At 47.3% G+C, this 20,842-nt stretch overlaps 1 protein-coding gene across 1 annotated transcript in view; it reads left to right on the plus strand.

Annotated features, from left to right (window-relative positions):
• The first annotated feature begins 4,728 nt into the window (after nucleotides 1–4,728).
• The window catches only part of AKAP6 (A-kinase anchoring protein 6), a 479,843-nt gene continuing 463,729 nt past the window's right edge, over nucleotides 4,729–20,842 (plus strand). The window contains exon 1 of the mRNA XM_088456596.1: nucleotides 4,729–4,773. The gene's annotated coding sequence lies outside the window, so the exon portion shown is untranslated. The remainder of the gene's footprint in view (nucleotides 4,774–20,842) is intronic.

Below are 20,842 nucleotides of genomic sequence, written 5' to 3' on the forward strand. Positions count from 1 at the left end.
AAACTTTTTCCTCTCTTGTCCCTGGATTCTAGTCAGCATCCCTGGCTCACACGAAAATGGGTAGTGATCTCTGAGCACCGAGCGGTTGCAGGAAAACCCTGCATGTGGCCACTCCACCCTTTGGTGAGATATCGATAACCGTATGTGCCGTGTGAGTAGGTACATGACTTCACTATAAGCCCCAACTAAGGATATTGAATTAGAACCTCTATACACTCCTGTCTATACCTTCTAATATCCTGCCTATACCTTCTAATATCCTGCCTATAAACCTCTAAGGATGACGCTATTTTGCGTACGCAGTCATATAGTAAATAAAGACTCCAGACCTTGAACCTGTGGTTCCAAAGCACAAAGTGATATTGCAAGTAAAAGTATAGTCAGTTACACGCTATGATCTAAGTACAATTTAGAGCAAAGAATTATACAGACCCAAGTACAGTTATACATACGCAGCGCTTCTGGACCAGATGTAGGCATCAGCAAGAAACCCCCGTCAATTAGCATTCACCAAGAAGACCCAGACTGGGGTCACAACACACACGTTTATACTCCCACAGAAACAGACAACACAATAGAGAGGCTTGTCGCTGATGCCATTGGTTCCCAAGGAGGATGCATCTGTTGCAGAGCATTTAACAGGTTGATTCAAATAGACACAGTCCAGCCTCTAACAACTGGTTGTCTCTGGTTTCCTGCCTCATGCACATCCTAACAGTTGGTCATATAATGTACATTTCGGTGCTTTAAGTCTCTGCGGTCCATAAGTTGAGAATGTATGTTGCGATCTTCACACTGACGATACCAGAATTCTGTTGAAAGAGTGCAGATCAGTATAATATCAAACATGACTTACTTATCATGTACTAAACCTTAGCTACCAAATAACCTTTATTTCACAGCAATTATAATAAATGAACAAACTTGAATCTTATACTTTAAAGCTTATGAGACCTTTTATGTGAATATGTACTGTGTAAGTATTTGGGGTTTGATATAAAGACGCTAGTTAACTTGGGGCAGATGCGTGCGCATGAAGCTAATATTCAGCGTTTTCATACAGGATCTTATGCATTCGCTAATATGCGACTAGTTAACAGCGCAATTGTGCGTATTAATGTGTGTATGAGAAATGGTGAAAGATGCAATCGCATGATGCTAATAGTAATGTCGCCATGTGTACTTAAGTGTGAGTTCACCTAAAATGGCGCTTGTCTTGCGATCTCATTTTCTAAAATGGCGTCTTGCGGGCAGTTGCAAGATGGCGTCTTTACGATCTAATTTTAAGCTGATCTTGTCTCAGCCAATTATCCAGCTTCGACAATATATACACACATACACGTGTATATATATATATATATATAATATATATCTCCATGATGACAGCACCCCCATACTGCATATATCTCAGCCCTTCCTCCCACAAATACCCCGGGAACCAACCTACCTGTCACTAGAGCATGGAGATCCGTTGGAGACCCCCGTGCTCCGGCTGTCAAAAAAAAAAGATTTATATCCCTTTTCTTGGTGTTGCCGGGTTCCATGTCCGGAGCTGAATTGCTGCAGGCAGCATCAGTACTCTGTGCAGTCCAAAGTGGCTGTGTTACAGGGGGCCATCGCTCTGATCGCCCCCCCCCCCCTCCCGGACCCGCCACTGGTGCAAGGACTGACGCCCGTCAGTGTCTACAGACACTGCAGTCATACTTTGTGTGTTTTTAGACTCCACCATCAGTCGCACCATTGAAACTTGCAGCAGCCCTGTGTTAGGGGCAGATCATCTGACAGAGTATGGCCTCCAAAGTGAGCAAGTCAGCGTCTCTGCACACAACCACTTTCAGCAACACTCCCATGTCACTTCAATAACACACCCCTACTACCCTACATCTGCGTCTGAGCCAACCCCCAGTAACCACCCAGGAACACCCAACACATTTCTAATACACTTCTTGGTGCATTCATCTGAATCTGTACTGCGGCTCTTTACTACGAACACCTTTGGGACACATGCATGGTGCAACTCAGATAAAAAACATTGCACAAAGAAAATGTAAAACACACTGGTCCCCTCAGGAAAAAACACACACATTGTCCTTCACAGATAAAAAATAAAAATAAAATCCCAATAGGAAAAGACAAACATATTGGACCACACAGGAAAATAACCGAGCACTTTGGCCCCTACAGGAAAAAATAAAACTTGGCATGTCAGGCAGACACACGGGGGGGGACCCTATGAGAAGCTGGCTGATATTGGAAACAGCAACAGAATTAAAGAAGTACAGAAGAAAGGAGGGGAATGGAGGAAGGAAGGAAAGAAGAGACGGAAAGAAAGGATGTAAGTAAAGAAAAGAGGAAGGGAAATGTGAAAGAGGAGAAGAAAAGAAGGGAAGTACAGCATGGAAAGAAAGGAAGAGGGCAAGGTTGGAAGGAAAGAGGTGAATGCTGGGTGGAGAGAGCTGAAAGGTGGAAGCAGGGCCGGACCCAGGGTGAGCCACGCCCTGTACAGGACACGACGCCCCTTCACCGTGCACGACTGGAAATGGAGGCGTGGTCCGAAAATGGGGATGTTATTTGGGGGCGTGGCCGTATGGCACTCTTCCCGTTAACATAAGGCTGGGGGCAAGCCCAGCACTACGTCAGTAGCCGGGCTGCCCCCAGCCCTCTTCCTGCAGCGAATGGATGCCGAGCGCATGCGCGGGATTCATTCCTCTTCTCCGGGGCAGGAACAGTGGGGCAGTGCCCGAAAAATGGGACTGTCCTGCAGAAATCTGGAATTGCTGGGAGGGGTGCGCTCTCTATGGGGTGGCGCTCCTGTTCGACCGCACTAGTCGAACATGCCTTGAGCCGGCCCTGGGTGGAAGGAAAGAGAGAAAAGGTGGAAGTAAAAAAAGAAAGAGAAGAAAGGAAAGAAAGATAGGAAGGCGGAAAGGAAAGAAAGAGGGGGAGGATGGAAGATCCATGTCCAAGCAACCTTATCTGACCATATCTGGCCATGGCTGTGATAAATCAGATCACGAGGGGCCATTAAATGTTTGTACATAGAAGTCAAAGTCATCTGCTGACTGAACTTTCCAGAATATATGTTCCATCCTGATAGCTATTGCTGTGAATTCTGGCCACACACAGACTGATATGGGAGTTTCTGTAATAACGCTGCTTGGCATAATGCTCTGTGCAGGGTCAGGGTTATCCTCGTTAGTTCAGGGGAATGGGCAGTGCAGCACCATGCACCAACCCTGAGCACCATGCACCAACCCCGAGCACCATGCACCAACCCAGAGCACCATGAAACCACTGCTGACATCCTCATTACAGAGATAAAGACAGATAACAGGCAGCTTTTCATCTCTCTTTAATAAAGTATATACAACAATCCACAAATAAGAAACCATTATTTATACCCATTAGCTACTTCAGCAACTGGAATTAAATGGACATGACGCTGATAGATGACAGTTTACCTATTCTGATAATAAGTAAGGGTTGTCCAATATATAAGGGTGGGCAGGGGAGGGGTAGTTACTTGAGTATGTGTATGGGGCTGCCACTGTATGCAGTACATAATGTCTCCTCTATAAATGCATGTCCCCCACAGACAGAATACCCTAAAATCCCTACTACATTATATATATATATATATATATTTATATATACACATATAATCCTTCTGGTAAGGATGTACTCCTAGCGCAATGACAAAGGAAGGCGGCACTCCAACGAGTAGATCAAATCAATGTGTACTACCTGCAGATATTTAGAACCAGGACACTACTTCAAACACCCGCACAGTGGCCGCAAATTCCCTATTCGGCATGTACTTACGTGCACATCTACGTTTATTGTGTACATTATTATTTGCCCTTGTGGGCTTTATTATGTTGGTCAGACCACTCGCACCTTCAGGGAACGAGCAGCGCTGCACCGTTCTTCTATTAGAACGGCTTTGGGAGGCAAGGAGATAGAGCAACCGGTGGCTCGTCACTTTCGGTTGGCTAACCATACTTTAGCCAGCCTTAAATATAAAATTGTGGATCACGTTCCGATTGATGTTCGGGGCGGAGATAGAACCAAACGTCTGAACCAGTGTGAGGCACGCTGGATCCACCACTTGGACACTATAGCCCCGAGGGGGCTTAATGAAAAAAACATGTTAAATGTATTCCTTTAAGTGGTATCTTTCAATGGACTTTGAATGGCATGTTATCTGCATAGTATATTGACCGTTCTCTCCTTTCATGTTTATTATTTGCTATTATATGTTTATCATTTGCTATTATATGGTTACATTATGATTATATGCCATTGATTAATTAGTGCTTATTGGATTCTAGTTCGATTTTTCTATATTGTACATTTTCCATTTTTTATTTTTTCTCAGTTTCTTGTATATCACACACTTCTTCTTCGCTGTTTTCTTTTCTTTCATTTTTATTTTTGTCTGCCTGCACTATCTCCCTAAATATCTCTCAGGTATATCTTTCACATTTTTTCTCCTCAGGAGCCGATGATCTCGTCAACTGCCATTCGTTGGGCAACCACAGAGGAGCGTCGCTCCCAGGGGATGCTAGCACCTTCAGCGTAGGACTCCTATGTTGTCACTGCGGGAGTTGTAGTCTGCCCGAAGATGCAGTGGGAACATGCGTCTGCGGTTGCTGGGCAACCACAGGGCTGTGTCACGCTTGGTGAGTTCCCCTCTTCCGGTGAACGCTGACGTCTCGTGGCTCTTGACACGGTGAGGAGATACTTTCAGCACTCTTTTTTGGGCTATTTAAGGTAAGCTAGTTTCATGTTTTGTTTTCCTATACACGTCCTGATGAAAAGGCTTATTGCCTTGAAACGTTGACAAATGGATATTACTATGTTGACGCATTACTAATACACATTGATTTGATCTACTCGCAGGGGCGGATTGGGCCGCCGGGAAACTGGGCCGGTCCCCAAAGTGGCCGGCAGCCACCTAGTACTTGCCCACCCCCCCACTGCCGCGATCGGAGAGCTCCGATCAGGCAGCTCAGCAACTTCACCAGCGCATGCGCAAACGTAAACGCTGCTTATGCAAAAAAGAAAAAAAGGCTGACGGGGGAGCTGCTGCTCCTCCCACAAACCTTTGCGGAGCCTGTCAGACATCACTGACGGCTCCGTCTCTGTGCAGCCCCTCTACGGCCCGGCCCCCCACCTCCAGGACACAGTGACGCTGCGCCACGCGGCCAAGACAGAGCAGGGGGCAGAGGACGGAGCTGTAAGTGGCAGGCGCTTAGGGCCCGGCAGATCCCAGGGGGCCCGCAGCGTCGGTGATGCTTACACCGGGGCCCGTGTCAATGAAAGGGCCAGCAGCCAGGCAGTACTAATAATGATGAGTCACACTGACTCATCATTATAGTATTTTGAGGCTGACCTCTGGCTGTAAGGAAGGAGGAGCCGGTCCGAGTGGGGAACTCTGCCTTTCACTAGAGTGCCCGTGAGCCAGCCCCTTTCCCTGAGTCCCCGCCCCCTCCTCTATCTATTCTATACTCACCCTCAGAACGATGCCTGCTGAAGCCACGCCCCCTAACAAGACCCCGCCCCTTCCCCTGAGTCCCTACCCCTTCTTTCTGTTTATTCTATAGTTACCCTTTATCGCTGAATGAAGGCCACGCCCTCTAACACCGAGGCCCCGCCCCATCCTTTCCTGTCAAGCCCATTGTCTCTCTCCTTGAGCTGCTTCCTTTCCTATGCCTTGGAGACCAGCAGGGGTCACACAGGTGACAGATCCTGAGGTAAGTGGCAGTGTCATCTAGGGGGTGGTATATATATGTAATGGGGGGTGTCTTTTTTGGGGGGGGTTTGGAATGTATTTTTATTCTGTCTGTGGTGGGGGTAGTGTATTAATTTTCTGTGTGTGTAAGGGGTGTATTCATGTGATCTGTTTTATAACTTATATGTGGGTCACCAATGTTCTCTGCATTATATGGCTCTCACTGCGGCACTCTCTGCATTATATGACCCTCACTGCAACATACTCTGCATTATATGTCCTCACTGTGACGTACTCTGCATTATATGTCCTCACTGCGACGTACTCTGCATTATATGTCCTCACTGCGACATACTCTGCATTATATGTCCTCACTGCGATGTACTCTGCATTATATGGCTCTCACTGCGACGTACTCTGCATTATATGTCCTCACTGTGACGTACTCTGCATAATATGGCTCTCACTGCGAAATACTCTGCATTATATGTCCCTCACTGCGACGTACTCTGCGTTATATGGCTCTCACTGCGACACTCTCTGCATTATATGGCTCTCACTGTGACGCACTCTGCATTATATGTCCTCACTGTGACACACTCTGCATTATATGTCCTCACTGTGACACACTCTGCATTATATGGCTCTCACTGTGACGCACTCTGCATTATATGGCACTTACAGCGACACTTTCTGCATTATATGGCCCTCACTGCAATGCTCTCTGCATTACTAGGCAGTCTTTGTGATGTTCTCTGCATTTATATGGGGTCACATCGATGCTCTCTGCATTATATTGCGCTCACTGTGACGCTCTCTGCATTATATAAGATAGATAGTCCCTTGCTTGCAGTGGGGGCGGGAAACCATATTGTTGCACCTGGTCCCACCACTCAAGAGTTCTGCCACTGCATTGACAGGGTTGTTTATTGGAGTGTCCGTATGCATTTTTACTTCCGGGCCCTGGCAGACTCTCAGCTCATTGATTCTGAACAGGTGCCGGGTGCTGCTGTCTCCTCTCCTGCTCTCCACTGTGTTGCCTGCCTGCGTGTGACGTGACAGAGAGAGGAGGGATCTGAGAAGATAGAAGTTGAGGTGCGCTGCCACCTAAAGTGGATACTAGAATAGAAGGTGATGTTCGCCTGCTGCTTTTGATTTTACTGGGGGAAGGGAAAGGCGGTGAAGGTGTGGGTTTTGTGGCGCCTGCCAGTGTGGGGGGGCAGGGTGCTTTGGGCAGGCAACACCCCACCTCACACTGGCAGGCACCTTTACTGTGATTCCAGCTTTCACCTACATTCACCTGTTACAATTGGGTGGTTGGGGGTGGGGAGGGTGCAGTCCAGGGGTGGGGGGGGGAAACCTGGCACATCAGTTACATGGGACTGGGAGGGGACAGGTCGGGGCGGGATTAGGCATATGCTGACTGACTGGCGGGGTAGGGCGGTTTGGAATATGCAGACTGACTGGGAGGGGAATTGTTTCAGGAAGGGGGCCCCAGATTGATATCTTGCCTAGGGCCCTATGAGGCCTAAATCCACCTCTGGTGGGGGGGGGGGTTGCAAGTTTGAGAGAAATACTGGGGCTGGTGGAATGAGGCTAGGGCACACAGGAACTGATACACTGGGGCTAGGAGGACTGAGGCTAGGGTACACTGGGGCTGATACATACACTGGGTCTGCGGGGAATGGGGCTGAGATACACACTGGGGCTAGGAGGAATGAGGCCGACACACTGGGGCTGAGATCCACACTGGTGCTGGGGGGAATGGGGCTTACACACTGGGGCTGGGGAAAGGGGTTGAGACAAACACAGGCTGGGAGGAATGGGTGTGAGACACACTGGGTCTGAGGGAATGGGGTTGAGACACACTGGGTCTGAGGAATGAGGCACACTGGGGCTGGGGGAATGAGGCTGAGAGCTACAGGTGGGCCTGGAGAGACGTAGGGGGTCCTGAAGACAGACCTGGAGGCCTGGAGATGGAGAGACACAGGGACCCTGGAGAACCACAGGAGCCTGAGGATGGAGAGATGTAAGGGGGTCTGGAGTAACACAGGGGCCTGGAAAGACACAGAAATTGTTTGATCAGGGAAATTCACATTTCTCCCTGCACAAGAACTTCTGTTACCATACATTATCTTGTTATGATGAAGACATTGGTTATATTTCTACGCAAACAGGCATCTTCCAGACAGTGTAATCTACATGAAGAGTGAATACCGGCTGTAGACGCTGCGCAGAGAGGCTCAAATTCTTCAGAGGTTCCCCATTGCAGAGAAACCACAATATAGGTAAGAAAAAAGGCTTCCAAACTGCCTGGCCTGTACTTAGTTCAAAGGGATGGGGGGCCCCAAAAAGAGTTTATCATTCACAAGATTTCTATTGCCGACCCTGCTCCCCTCAGTGGCTTGCTAAAGCCCCTCCAGGCCCTAAGAGGAGGGAGTATCCTGCCCTCTTCCACAGACCCCACCCCCTCAACAGACCCACTCCCTCAACAGACCCGCCCCCATAAGGGCTGCTTCCAGAAATTTCCCGGGCTGGTTTTTCATCCCAATCCGCCCCTGTCTACTCGTTGGAGTGCCACCTTCCTTTGTCATTGCGCTAGGAGCACATCTTTGCCAGAAGGATTATATGTATACATTTTTTTAGGATGGCACCCGCTTCTTTATGTTTATCGTCCTGAGTGCCAGGCTCATTCTACTATATATATAAATTATATATATATATATATATATATATATATTATGCACACACTGTATATAGTAGAGATCTGTCCACACTCACGTCTTTTGATACAGTTTGCTGGGGTGACCAACCCATAAGGAACCAAAGAGGCCCTTAATAAACAAAAAATTTAAATAGTAGTGCACTCACCAGTCTTCTCAAAAGTTTCTTTATTCTATAATTTGCATTTTTTACAACATTTGCAGGATCAACGTTTCGGTCAAAGGTCCATGAACAGGACCGAAACGTTCGTCCTGCAAATGTTGTAACATTTTTTACTTATGGAATAAAGAAGCTTTTGAGAAGACTGGTGAGTGCACCCCTATTTTTATTTTTTACATATATATATATATATATATATATATATAACTCCAAAAAAGCGCAGCACTCTCCTTCCCAAATGCAAGTAATTGGCCGTGGTGCCCGCAATAGTAAAAACTGTATAATATCCAAATAGAAGCACTCAGCGGTCTTGTCATGAAATAATCATCACAGCTGAGTAAAGCCTACTCAGCTGTGATGAGTATTTCATGACAAGACCGCCGAGTGCTGCTATTTGGATATTATATATACAGTATATATATATATATATATATATATATATATATATATATATACATACAGAGGGCAGAGAGTGACAGAGGGTGGATAGACAGACAGAGAGAGAAGAAACAGAGCCATGCCCGACCATATCATCATATGCTGGATATGGGGTAAGGGCACCTTGAAGATCAGCATGCAGTGACACTACTAGCTGGGGAGGGCACAGGTCCCCATGCAGTGCCCCCACTCCGTGCATGCTGTACAATGATAAGGGCACAGCAGCCCTCCCACAGCCGTTTTACTTTTTACATTTTACAATTACAGAATGAGCTTCTGCACATGCGCAGAAGTTACCTTTCACTACTGCCCAACCGAAGCTGAGCTCCGATTGCGGTATTTGTCATCTGGGTCAGCAGGCAGTATGAGCAGCCCAGTGGGAACTTTCCTGACGGCCCAATCCGCCCCTGAACCAATAATACCTTATAATAGATTCCCTGTTTACAGTATTAGCCGGTGTCATAATGTTAAAGCCCCCAATAGTTGGGAAATAAAAGGGGCTATGTGTCAAGCCTTGGAGAGAGCAAGGGGTAAATTTACTATGAGAGTTTTTAGAAGTGAGTTTTAAAAGTGATGTTGTCCATAGCAACCAATCAGATTCTAACTATTATCTTCTAGAAGGTGCTATTTAAATGTTAAGTAGAATCTGATTGGTTGCTATGGACAACACCACTTTTAAAACTCACTTCTAAAAACTCTCACTTTAGTAAATGTACCCCTTGCTCTCTCCAAGGCTTGACACACACATAGCCCCTTTTATTTCCCAACTATTGGGGGCTTTAACATTATGAGGAGGAGTTGCCCAAAGGAGTTGCCAAAACAACCAAAAAAGGGTCTAACTATAATTTCAAAGACTGTGCTATATAAATGGCAGATAGAAGCTGTTTGGATGCTTTGGGCAATTTCACCACTTTATTTCTCTGCAAGGCTTCATACATCTCCCATCAGAAACCTGCATGGCTTTTCATTTGTTACAGAACACCCAACTCTGTTTATTTTGGTGCATTGGGAGAAATACTGGAAAAGTTACATATTTCCCTCTGCTGGTAGCTTAGGAGCCCAGCATATTATTAATGTAGTGCTGGATACCAGGTTGCATGGAGTAGAGTGATTATTTACTTGTATTAATGATCCATGTAACAGGTACTGTATGTATTTATACATATGGACGGGATGAATCAGCTTTAATTCTGGTTTATATTAGTTGCACAGTTTTTGTTGATATAATCATTTCTCTCAAAGTTGGTGATGCTGTTCTATATATCCTTGGCTCCAACAGTCGATGAAATCATTTTACTGTTATCAGAACAGTTTATTTATTGACTAAACTCTGTGACTTGAGATGTGGGATGACCTTTCACAGAAATATGACAGCATGAGTGAGCAACTTCTGAATAATTTCCTGACTCACCATTGCTGCTCCAAAGCTGAAAGAAATCTAAGACAATACAGTTGATTATTCCCTAAAGAATATTCAAAAGTATCACAGTCAACAAAAGCTGCAGTTTGTACAGACAATGGGTACAATGGCATTGCACTAATATAGGACCAAAAAAGTAAAAGTACTCTGTATCTACTAATCTGTGCAGAGCCTTCAAGTTTAGATACAAGTGCTTATGGCCTCTATTTATTATAACTTCATTTCTACAAAAGCAGGAGTCCCGGCACTCAAAAAGGGATCCTTTCAGATCCCTCCGCCCCTGTCCGGCTCCTTCTGCCAGACGCCAGGGCTCTTGTATCCATGTGTGACCTGCCAATCTATTTAGCATTTGCTGGTAAGAGATGTTGGAAAGTGTTCCTGACCTTTAGTTTAATGGATCTACCCTGAATCCTGCCCTGGTCACAGGTGAGTCATTCACAGTGGGTGAAATGTAATAGCCTGTAAGATGCAGGCATTGGTGAGATTTTGTCGAGTCTGCCCAATGTTTACAGTGCCAATTTAAAAGGCAAATCTTGCCAATGCCTGCATCTGACAGGCAATTACATTTCCCGTTGTGTTCACCATATGAATGAAAAAATGCTATGCATAGATATGACTGCAGGCAGCACAAATATTGGGGGTGCTTGAGCACCCATAGAGCTGGCTCCTATGGGACAGACTATGGGATCATTAATCCTGGTGCTAAGACAACTACACTGTTCATATTGCAGAGGATTTGGCCATTATGCAGTCTAGGGCCTGGCAATGTCAGACACCCTTGGTACGGCCCCTACTCTGCTCTTATGTGCATGGGAGCCTTAGTGAGGCAGTGAAGATGAGGCCTTAACTGAATATACGCTAATAGTCGTAGGACTTGCATGGGGCCTGACCATGCCATGTTACACCCATTGGTCACATCAAGGGCATATCTATAATGAGGCAGAGTATTTTTTTAGAGTTAATAAATGATATAGCACTGGCATATTACATTGCACTGTACAATTGGGGGGCCAGGAAGACCATACCACATTCCCTGCACCCATTCACAATGCTTACTTCTCCTTCATCGCCGAAGATATCACCGTGAACATGGTGTCAGAGTCTGCTGAGCATAGGCACCAGTAAGAGAGGGGGAGAACGCGCACAGAGACTGCACCCAGGCCCTCCTCTCTCTTGTACCAACCCTGGCTCACATACTAGTACCCACTGACCCACTGACATTGCAGGCGGTTAAACTTTTTTATACTTGCATTTAGCCTGTTTCACTTAGACATTTTTAAAGTTAGAAATTAAGTGAGAATCTCGCTTTTTTTGTAAAATCAATGATATGGCTATTTTGCTCTTCTGCATTCATGTATACGTTTGCCCCCACAAATACATTGGGCATGATCCAGAGCTGCAGGTAAGTGCAGAGCAGAAATAAATATTTGCCCACATGCAGTGTGTCAGAGTAGCCATCATCTCTATCAGTGCACATTTGCAGCAGTCTTATGCTTGGTGCAGTGGTTCTCAAACTGTGCGCCGTGGCACCCTGGGGTGCCTCGGGACACTGGCAGGGGTGCCTCAGGATTGTGGTCCAGCACCAAATCAAATTATTTATTGTCAATGTAATGTAAATATGTGGACAAACAGATGTGCAAACCTGTCCACCACCACATAACTGAGCCTAGGATGACGGGTAGGTACAATTTACTTCACACTGCTACATTTTTTTCTGAATTTCTCAATCATTTTGGCTTAGGGGTGCCGTGAAAACAATGCGGATACTCTAGGGCGCCGTGATTCAAAAAAGTTTGGAGACCACTGGCTTGGTGGAAGAGATCTGTCCAAATGCTGAACTCAGCGTATCCCACAATTTCATTTACACGTCCACGATGTGCCCTCAGAACACTTAGACTAATATCGGCATTATAAAGTGGGGGCGCGATTGCACCGACACGCCCCCGATCCGCCCACTTCAGCCGCCCCCACCCTCACTGCTGCATTGACCTGGCAACCCCCTGCCGGATGGGGCTGCCAGAATGTCAGTAAGTATGCTGTGTATATGTAAGGGGTATTACATAATGGAGAACACTACTGGAGTCACTGCATAATGGGGACAACTACTGGGGGACTGCCAAGGGGGTACTGTATAAGGGGCAATACATAAGGTGACCACTACTGGGGGCACTGCATAGGGGGGCACTGTATAAGGGGTACTACTGGGGGCACTGCATAAGGGGGAGCACTACTGGGGGCACTAAATAATAGGAACCACTACTGGGGGCACTGCATAGGGGGGCACTGTATAACGGCAATACATAAGGGGATCACTACTGGGGACACTGTAAAAGGGGCACTACCGGGGGCACTGCACAGGGGGGACCACTACTGGGGGCACAGTAAAAGGGGCACTACATAGAGATCACTACTGGGGGCACTGAATAAGGGGCACTACTCGGGGCACTGCATAAGGGGGACCACCACTGGAGGCACTGCATAGGGGGGACCACTTCTAGGGGCACTTCTGGGGGCACTGCATAGGGGGGACCACTACTTGGTAAACTGTATAAGGGGCACTACTACATGGGGCACTGCACAAGGTGCACTGCTACTGGGGACATTGCATAAGGGGCGCTACTACAGTGGGCATTGCAAAAGGGGCACTACTACTGGGGGCATTAAGGTGCATATATAAAGGAATGTTCCCAGACTGACAAGAAACGGTGGTGTGTCATGTTGACAAGCCCCCATTTTTCATTTGCCATGCCCCTTGTGGCATGTGGCCATGTCCACTTTTACGGTTCCATTTTTCATCTTGCCCTGGGCTCCAAATACCCTAGCTAGGCCACTGTACAGAAGCTGTGTATGCCCTCACAGTGGCTAATTTGAACGCCATTACAGGGGCGTGCATAAACGGACTGGCACGCCTGGGTTTCGATGACCACACCCCCGTCAACACCCCCAAATGCTCACTTCCTGTCAATCACTCTGCAATGGGTCTGCGTGGTCTCTGCGATAGCAGTGTGATCAGAGTGGTGCCCTCGTGCATGCGCACTGCGATGCATGCGCAGTACGCAACAAATGTATGTCTGTGTTTTTGTAATCACGATAGCGATCTGTAATAGTTGATAATTGTGTATGCTCAGCTCGGGCGCATGCATCCCTCTAAAGACCTGGTTGACCAGCTGGACAAGTTTGCAGCGGAACCGGCGCCGTGTCCGCCCCCCTCTCCCCTCGACCGGCCTAATCACCTCTGCCTCAACAACTGCGAACACGCGGAAACAGCTATCTCCGTACTGCAGTCATACCACAATCAAGCCATGCACCGGTCCAGAAAGCCAGGAGCACTTCCACCAATCGGCCTGGACCGGCTCCTACATACACCAGCACAGAACCGTGCAGCATCACTCTCCACATAGAGGGGAAGGTCACCCGACCCCTCAGGCCAGCCGCCAGCACCTTCAGCTGATGGCATACTCCGGGCCTAGATAGGTAGGGACTTCCTACCAATCTCACAGCCTCTGCGCTCAGCCGTCGGGGTCGAACACGCTCCGGGAAGTCAGCCCCATCCCCCACCGAGACACCTTGCATCAATATTACAAGCAACGCAAGCGAGGACAAGCCACAACCATTCTCAGCAAGAGACTACTGCCGACCCCAACATCACTACCCAGAAGCACCTACCGGTAGGTAAGAACTCTGCCATTAAACCGTGCAGGACGCCGCCACAAACCAGAACTGCATTTGTGACTTTACACACCAACTGACACCACACACACCTTGACTGCTCAGAAGACTGTAAACCATAGGTCCAGCAGGGAATACGTGCTTGTCAAGAATCGCACGATAAGGAGCCCCCTGAAAGGGCCTACCCATCCTCCCACACAGAGCTAGTCACCTTCCTACCTTACACATACCACCCCCCGTCCCTTCTATTCCCGACACTACTCTCAATTATCATCCTTCCCTACCAACCTCTCTCCCGGACCATTCCGGAGCAGCACTGTGTCTTCTCAATAAACGGATTGGTCCCCTACACTGTTGTCTGTCTTTATTGTACACAGCACGATTCACCATAGTAGCCACACCTCACCACACACACATAAAAATAATGCACCTGACCTTACCAAATCTCTAAAACAGGACCAAGTACTCCGTAGAAGGTGTAGCACTCCCCCCCCCTTTTCTTTCTCCACATACCCCCTACACTCCCACCCCCCTTAGCTCCCTACCCTGGATTAGTGTGGTCCCATCCTCTATTTCCTGGGACTGGGATTTGCTGGAAGCAGTAGTGCTGCAGAGCTGATAAATGCTGGAAGCAGGAGTAACCAGGCTGGGACTGGTATTTGCTGGAAGCAGTACTAGGTAACAAGGAATACAGGAACCAGGAAGTCATGAATGTAACTTCTTGAACTGGCAATGTGCAGGTGAACTGGAAGGTTTAAATAGGATTTCCTGGGAGCGGATAGGTTGCAGAGATAATGTGGAGAATTGCATGAACCAGATTGGTGTAGGAATGATCACATGACCAGAGTCAAGATGGATACACCCATAATGTTGGGCCTAGACACACAGTCTAACTGGAACCAGAGGCAATAAAGGGAATGACGCACTTGGATATCCAGGAAACATGGCTTGCACAGAGGACCATAGGACACGCCAGGGTACCACATGAGCAAGGTAATCTGATCCAGAGGAGCGGAAAGTGACACAGTGGACAGCCCAACAAAACAATCTCATACCTCCCAACTGTCCCGCATATAACGGGACAGTCCCATTTTTTTGGGACTGTCCCGCCCACGGGCCGCAGTGTGCCGCGGTGGGGGGGAAATTGGGGGAAGCATACACCGCTGCTCTGCTATGCAGAGCAGCGTGTATGCAGAGCGAGAATAGATGCTGTGTATTCACAGTACAGGTGAAGCCCGGGGGCAGCCCAGCATGTCGGAGATTCTGGGCACGCCCCATTAGTGATGTAAACGGGCGTGTCATCAGACCATGCCCCCTTTACGATCAGGCCAAGCCCCCTTTGCTACAAATATTGGGAGGTATGCAATCTCTGGAACCCGATTAGACTGTCACAAAATGGCACTCAGTGCCGACTTACAGGGTCCGATGGGGTCTCCAGGCAGCCCGCTCTGCTGCTCTGGTGTCCCCTCTCCCTGGCTGCTGCATGTGTACCTTGTTAGGGTTGCACTCCCACACCATTACCTCCAGGGGGCAGTTAGATGGCCGAGACCAGCGGATTTTGACTTGTGGCAGCTCTTGGCAAACTTTGGGGGTTCCATTAAGGTGCGTACACACTAGACAATTCACTCAATGAGCTATATCGTCTAGTGTGTCCCTGGCAGGGGTGTGCTCAACGACATTGAGCACACACACTGAACGATATCATAAACTATATCGTTCAGTACCGGGCACCCTCCCTCATCCTCGAACATGCAACAACCTGACAATATCGTCAGCTTGGCCTGCATGTTCAGGCGATGAATGACAATGACCAACGACCTGCGGGAGTGCGTATTGTTGGTCATTCATCGTTATCGTTCATCGCCTTAGCGTACACACTGGCCGATATAGTGAACGATAACTATATCGTTCAGTCGTTCAAAATATCGGTAAATGTGTACGCACCTTTAGACTCTGCACCTCAACCTTACCAGTGCAGAACCTGGTCTGACAGCATCCTAGCCTCCAGAGCATAGGTTCTCAAACTCGGTCCTCAGGACCCCCCAAACAGTGCATGTTTTCCAGGTCTCCTCACTGATCACAAGTCAAATAATTATCTCCACCTGTGGATCTTTTGAAATGGGTCAGTGAGTAATGAATACACCTGTGCTCCTGCTGTGTGACCTGCAAAACGTGACCTGTGTGGGGTCCTGAGGAGCGAGTTTGAGAACCACTGCTCCAGAGCATTGTAAAATAGCTGGAAACCTGAGCATAGTTGCTTGATGAAATCCAGGCTGCTGACATTATTAATGACCCACCTGAACTTCTACTGGTTATTTATGGATGGTTTTGCAGTAGTTCAGTACTTTTGTGTTTATTGAGTGTAATCCTGGTACATACTTACTAACAATTGCTGCATAGTTCCAGTTTTTGATGTCCAAAAGGCATTCCAGTTCCTGTTTTTGAGCCTTTGTTTATTATTATGAATCTTTATCCCAGTACTCTGTAAAATTCCTGACTTTCTGACCTTTGACTTATGTACTTGTTTAAGAAATCAATTTATCTTTATGCTGTCAATAAACCGTATAAATTCCTGTAAATCCCCACATGCTCTGCTGTGCAGATATCACTCCCCCCTTCTTCCACCTCTGGAAAAGTCAGTAATGTAATGACAGAATTTCCATTGATAAGAGAAAACCCTGCATCCAGTCAGTAATACACTTCTCGTAGTGGTACAGCATCTGTTACATGTCACTGACATATTTCTTTTAGTTATAAAAATTTGTTTCCCCATAAAAAGTTAAGAAAAAAAGGCTCCCCATAGATCTATAAAACACACATCAATAATATGTGTTATACCGTTTACTATGGTACTTGCTAGCAAAAACACTCTTATAAAGTACACACATTTGGAATCCTAATTAATGATAGAAGTAATATAATTAATATATATTGGTAGGTTTACTATAACTGGGCAAGACCTGGGATACATTGGGGATGATTCTGAGTCTGAGGCAATTGGCAATGCCAGTATCTAAAAACCAAAAAATATCTATGAGACTGATAGCGCTCCCACTTGATAGATGTATAGTGTGTTGTACCACACAGTATATAACACCTTGGAATCACACATGAGGTATCTCAATAAAAAGGTGTATTTATTTCATGAACTTCGAATATAAAAATGGAATAAAAATAGAATAAAAAACAATTACATATAATGTGCAAAATGAAGCAATAAGAGTCCTCCTGGTAGGTTACCGTTTTGGGTGGGTGGTGTGAGAACACGATGGAGATAGTCCTGATGAATTAGGCTAGTATTTCTTCACACCACCAGATATTAAGCCCAAATCTGAAGTTCTCTGGTGTTCTCCAAAATCCTTTCCCAGGAGGTATGACAAAAGCACAGCAGGCAAATGCCAGTATCTCACACGGGGGGGATTTCTGAGTACCCAAACCCCCCCCCCTTGATGGACACGAGAGCGGGCACCATGTTATTATGCACTACCCCATTAAAATTGTATAATTTGGCTCCACCCCCTCCCAATTGACCCGCATCATTTTGCCACTAGGGGGAGGGACCTGATGACATAGTACCTGGTCCCATCCAGTGAGGATAGCTCCAGTGGAGCACCTGCTCCAGGCGCCTGCTCAGGCCAGGGCGCTGGAGATCAGCCACCTGATGAAGGGCAGAGCACCTGCTGAGCTGAGCATGAAATGCATAAAGAGATTAGTACCTCCAGACAGGGGGCATGGTGTGGATGGAGCAGCGCTTGTGGCTCCGCCCACACCATGCCCCCAGTATGGACGCACTGATTTCTTTATGTGCTTCAGGCTCAGCTAATCAGCAGGTGATTCCCCCCTCCCCAGTTGAATGGCTGATCTCAGGCGCCCTACAACAGTAAGGAGGGGGGAAGGAGATCCGATTAAGGGGGAATATCTGTGTGTGTATGAGTGTGTGCGGGGGTTGGTCTGTGAGGTGGGGAGATCTTTGTGAGGGGGAGAACTGTGTGTGTGAAGGGGGGGATCTGAGTAAGGAGAAGATTTGATTGAGGGGGGAGCGCTATGTGTGTGAGGGGAGGCTGAGTCAGGGGGGAGCGCTATGCGTGTGAGGGGAGGCTGAGTGAGGGGGAGCGCTATGAGTGAGGGGGGAGAGCTGTGTAAGGGGGAGCGCTGTGTGTGTGAGTGGAGACTGACTGAGGGGGGAGTGGTGTGTGTGAGGGGAGGCTGAAAGGGGGGAGAGCTGTGTAAGGGGGATCGTTGCGTGTGTGTTGTGGGGAGGAGATATGTGTGAGAAGGGGGAAGATCTGAGTGAGGGGGAGAGCTTTGAGAAATGTATACACTGTGGACCTCATTCAGAGTCGGTCGTAAGCGGCAGCTCGGTTAGTTGTGTGCATGTGCGTACGAGGCTTTGCGATCCAAAATGCTGTAGATCGTACAGCTTACGAGCAGGAAGTAGCTTCCGAGAGTTGATTGACATTTTGAGGGCGTTTTAGGGGCGTACATAATTTACCTGCTACGACCGACATAGAAGGCCGGAAGTAGTAAAATGTCACTCTGCGAGCAGGTTCGAGGTCTGGCTGATCGTACAGCTTGAGGTTGGGTACGTGCTCTCGCAAGCCCCAGAGTACAATCGATACTATCGAATGTGATTGATGTTAGGATTGATGTTTCTATTTTGAGTCACACAATGCAAGCAGCTAATAATCGTTTGTTGAAGCTAATAACACTGCTAATTGGCTTGTAATTTATTCAGCTGCGTTAGCATTACCGAATAATAAGAATAAATAAATTTCATGGGGATGGCTTATTCTATGCGTTTTTTTGTTAATGTTAACATGCATTTAACAACAACACAACAATATTATTCCAAAATCCAGGTTTAAAATCTTTTTTATATACAAACGCTCTACCAGTAAAACATCAGCATGAACTAAATGACATTTGAACAATACAACACAAGCGGCCGCAACCATCAGAAGAAAATTAACATACAGCAACTGACAATGACTGACAACGATTGACTCGATCGCTAGCTGCTATCACTCGCTAGCTAGAGGAGGTGCATTGTTCACGTATGGCCGTCACTTTGATTGCGACCGACCGGCTGTGCGATTGCTTCCTTTTTCAGTTTCTCGGTCGTTAGGCGTACAACCGAGCGGCCACTTACGACTGACTCTGAATGAGGTCCCGTATGTGTGAGGTTATGGTTTTGACCCGGGGTGGTAATAGGAGCAGACACTGAAGCAGGTTTAAAAGTAAATGTGGAGTTTTTAATGAGTGGCTTAACAGACATGAATGTGGTAAAACAGAGAGTCTGGGTATAGCACTAAAGTGCACTTGGGAGCTGTAGTGAGGCAAATACTAAAAAGTCCAGTTAGTGACAGGCAATGGAAAATGTCCAGGTAGTGACTGGTTAATAGAAAATGTCCAGGTAGTGGCAGACAAGGGGAACTGTCCAGGTGGTGACTGATTAATGAAGAATGCAGACTGAGGAAGAAATATCCAGCAGAGTGTCAGTGGAAGCAAGGTGCAGGGTGAACAGCAGGACTCAGGTACTCAGGCAAGGGCAAGGTAATGGAGGATGCAGGGTAGTCCAGTGGGGTTGGAGCAGACAAGCGGGCAGTCTGGTAGAGTTTCACAGGTAACAGGTGGTGAGCACAAGGAACTCTCTCTCAGCTATGCTGAGAAACACATTGCACTGGCAATGAAGTGAGGCTCTGAACCTCCCTAAATACCAAGTGCTGTGCCATGACTGGCCAGAGAGAGCATGTGACAAACCAGGATTGGGCAAGCAAATCACATGGCCGGAGGCAAGATGGCAGCGCCCATGCCAAACGGAACGGAAGCACTGCCAGGCCTCATCAGCCCAACGTGACAGCATGCCCGCACACAACCACGCACAGCCAATGCCCCTCGCCACACACCAGCACCACCGCCAGACGCCCCCGCCACAGTGACCTCACAGGTAGTACCCGTCGACTACCATGCCGAGAAACCCTGGTCGTGACAGTATGTATTTATATATACATTAATATGGAGCCAGAGGCAGTATATTGCATATGGCCCTGTGGGATCCCTCCCATCATCACCCCTGGCTTCTCCTCTTTTCCACCTCTGAGGTGGGTCCCACCTACCACCCTGTTCCTGCCGTCAGCTGGCACGGTTTGCACGGAGGAGAGAACATGGCGGCTGTGTCCCTGCTGCTGAGGGGAGGCCTGAGCCGGATGCTGCTGTTGAGAGGCCTGGGTCATGGTACCTGTGACTGGGAGGAGCCTGAGAGGTGAGTCTGGTGATGTCACGTCTGACTGCTCTGACACCAAATGCCAATAAAGGGCTCTACTATGGCATGTGTAAAAGGGACACTACTGTGGAATAACTTAAATAAGGGGCACTATTGTTAGGCATAATGTGAATATAGGGTACTACTGTGGCATAATATGAACTGTGGGGACTATTGTGTAACATAATGTGAAAAAATAGCCAAAACTGTGGCATAATGCAAATTAATGGACACTAATGTGTGGCATATCTTGCACTGTGGCCATTATTGTGTAACATAATGTGAATAAGGGGCACTACAGTGGCGTAACAGGAATAAAATACACTACTGCGTGGCGTAATGTGAATAAGGGGCACTACTGTGTGGCATTACATTAATTGTGGGTACTACTGTGTGGTTTATTTTTTAATTTTTGGAATTACTTTAGTGGGTTGGA

Source organism: Taudactylus pleione, unplaced genomic scaffold, assembly GCF_031769625.1.
Source record: "Taudactylus pleione unplaced genomic scaffold, aTauple2 ptg000707l, whole genome shotgun sequence".
Classification (NCBI taxonomy): Eukaryota; Metazoa; Chordata; class Amphibia; order Anura; family Myobatrachidae; genus Taudactylus; species Taudactylus pleione.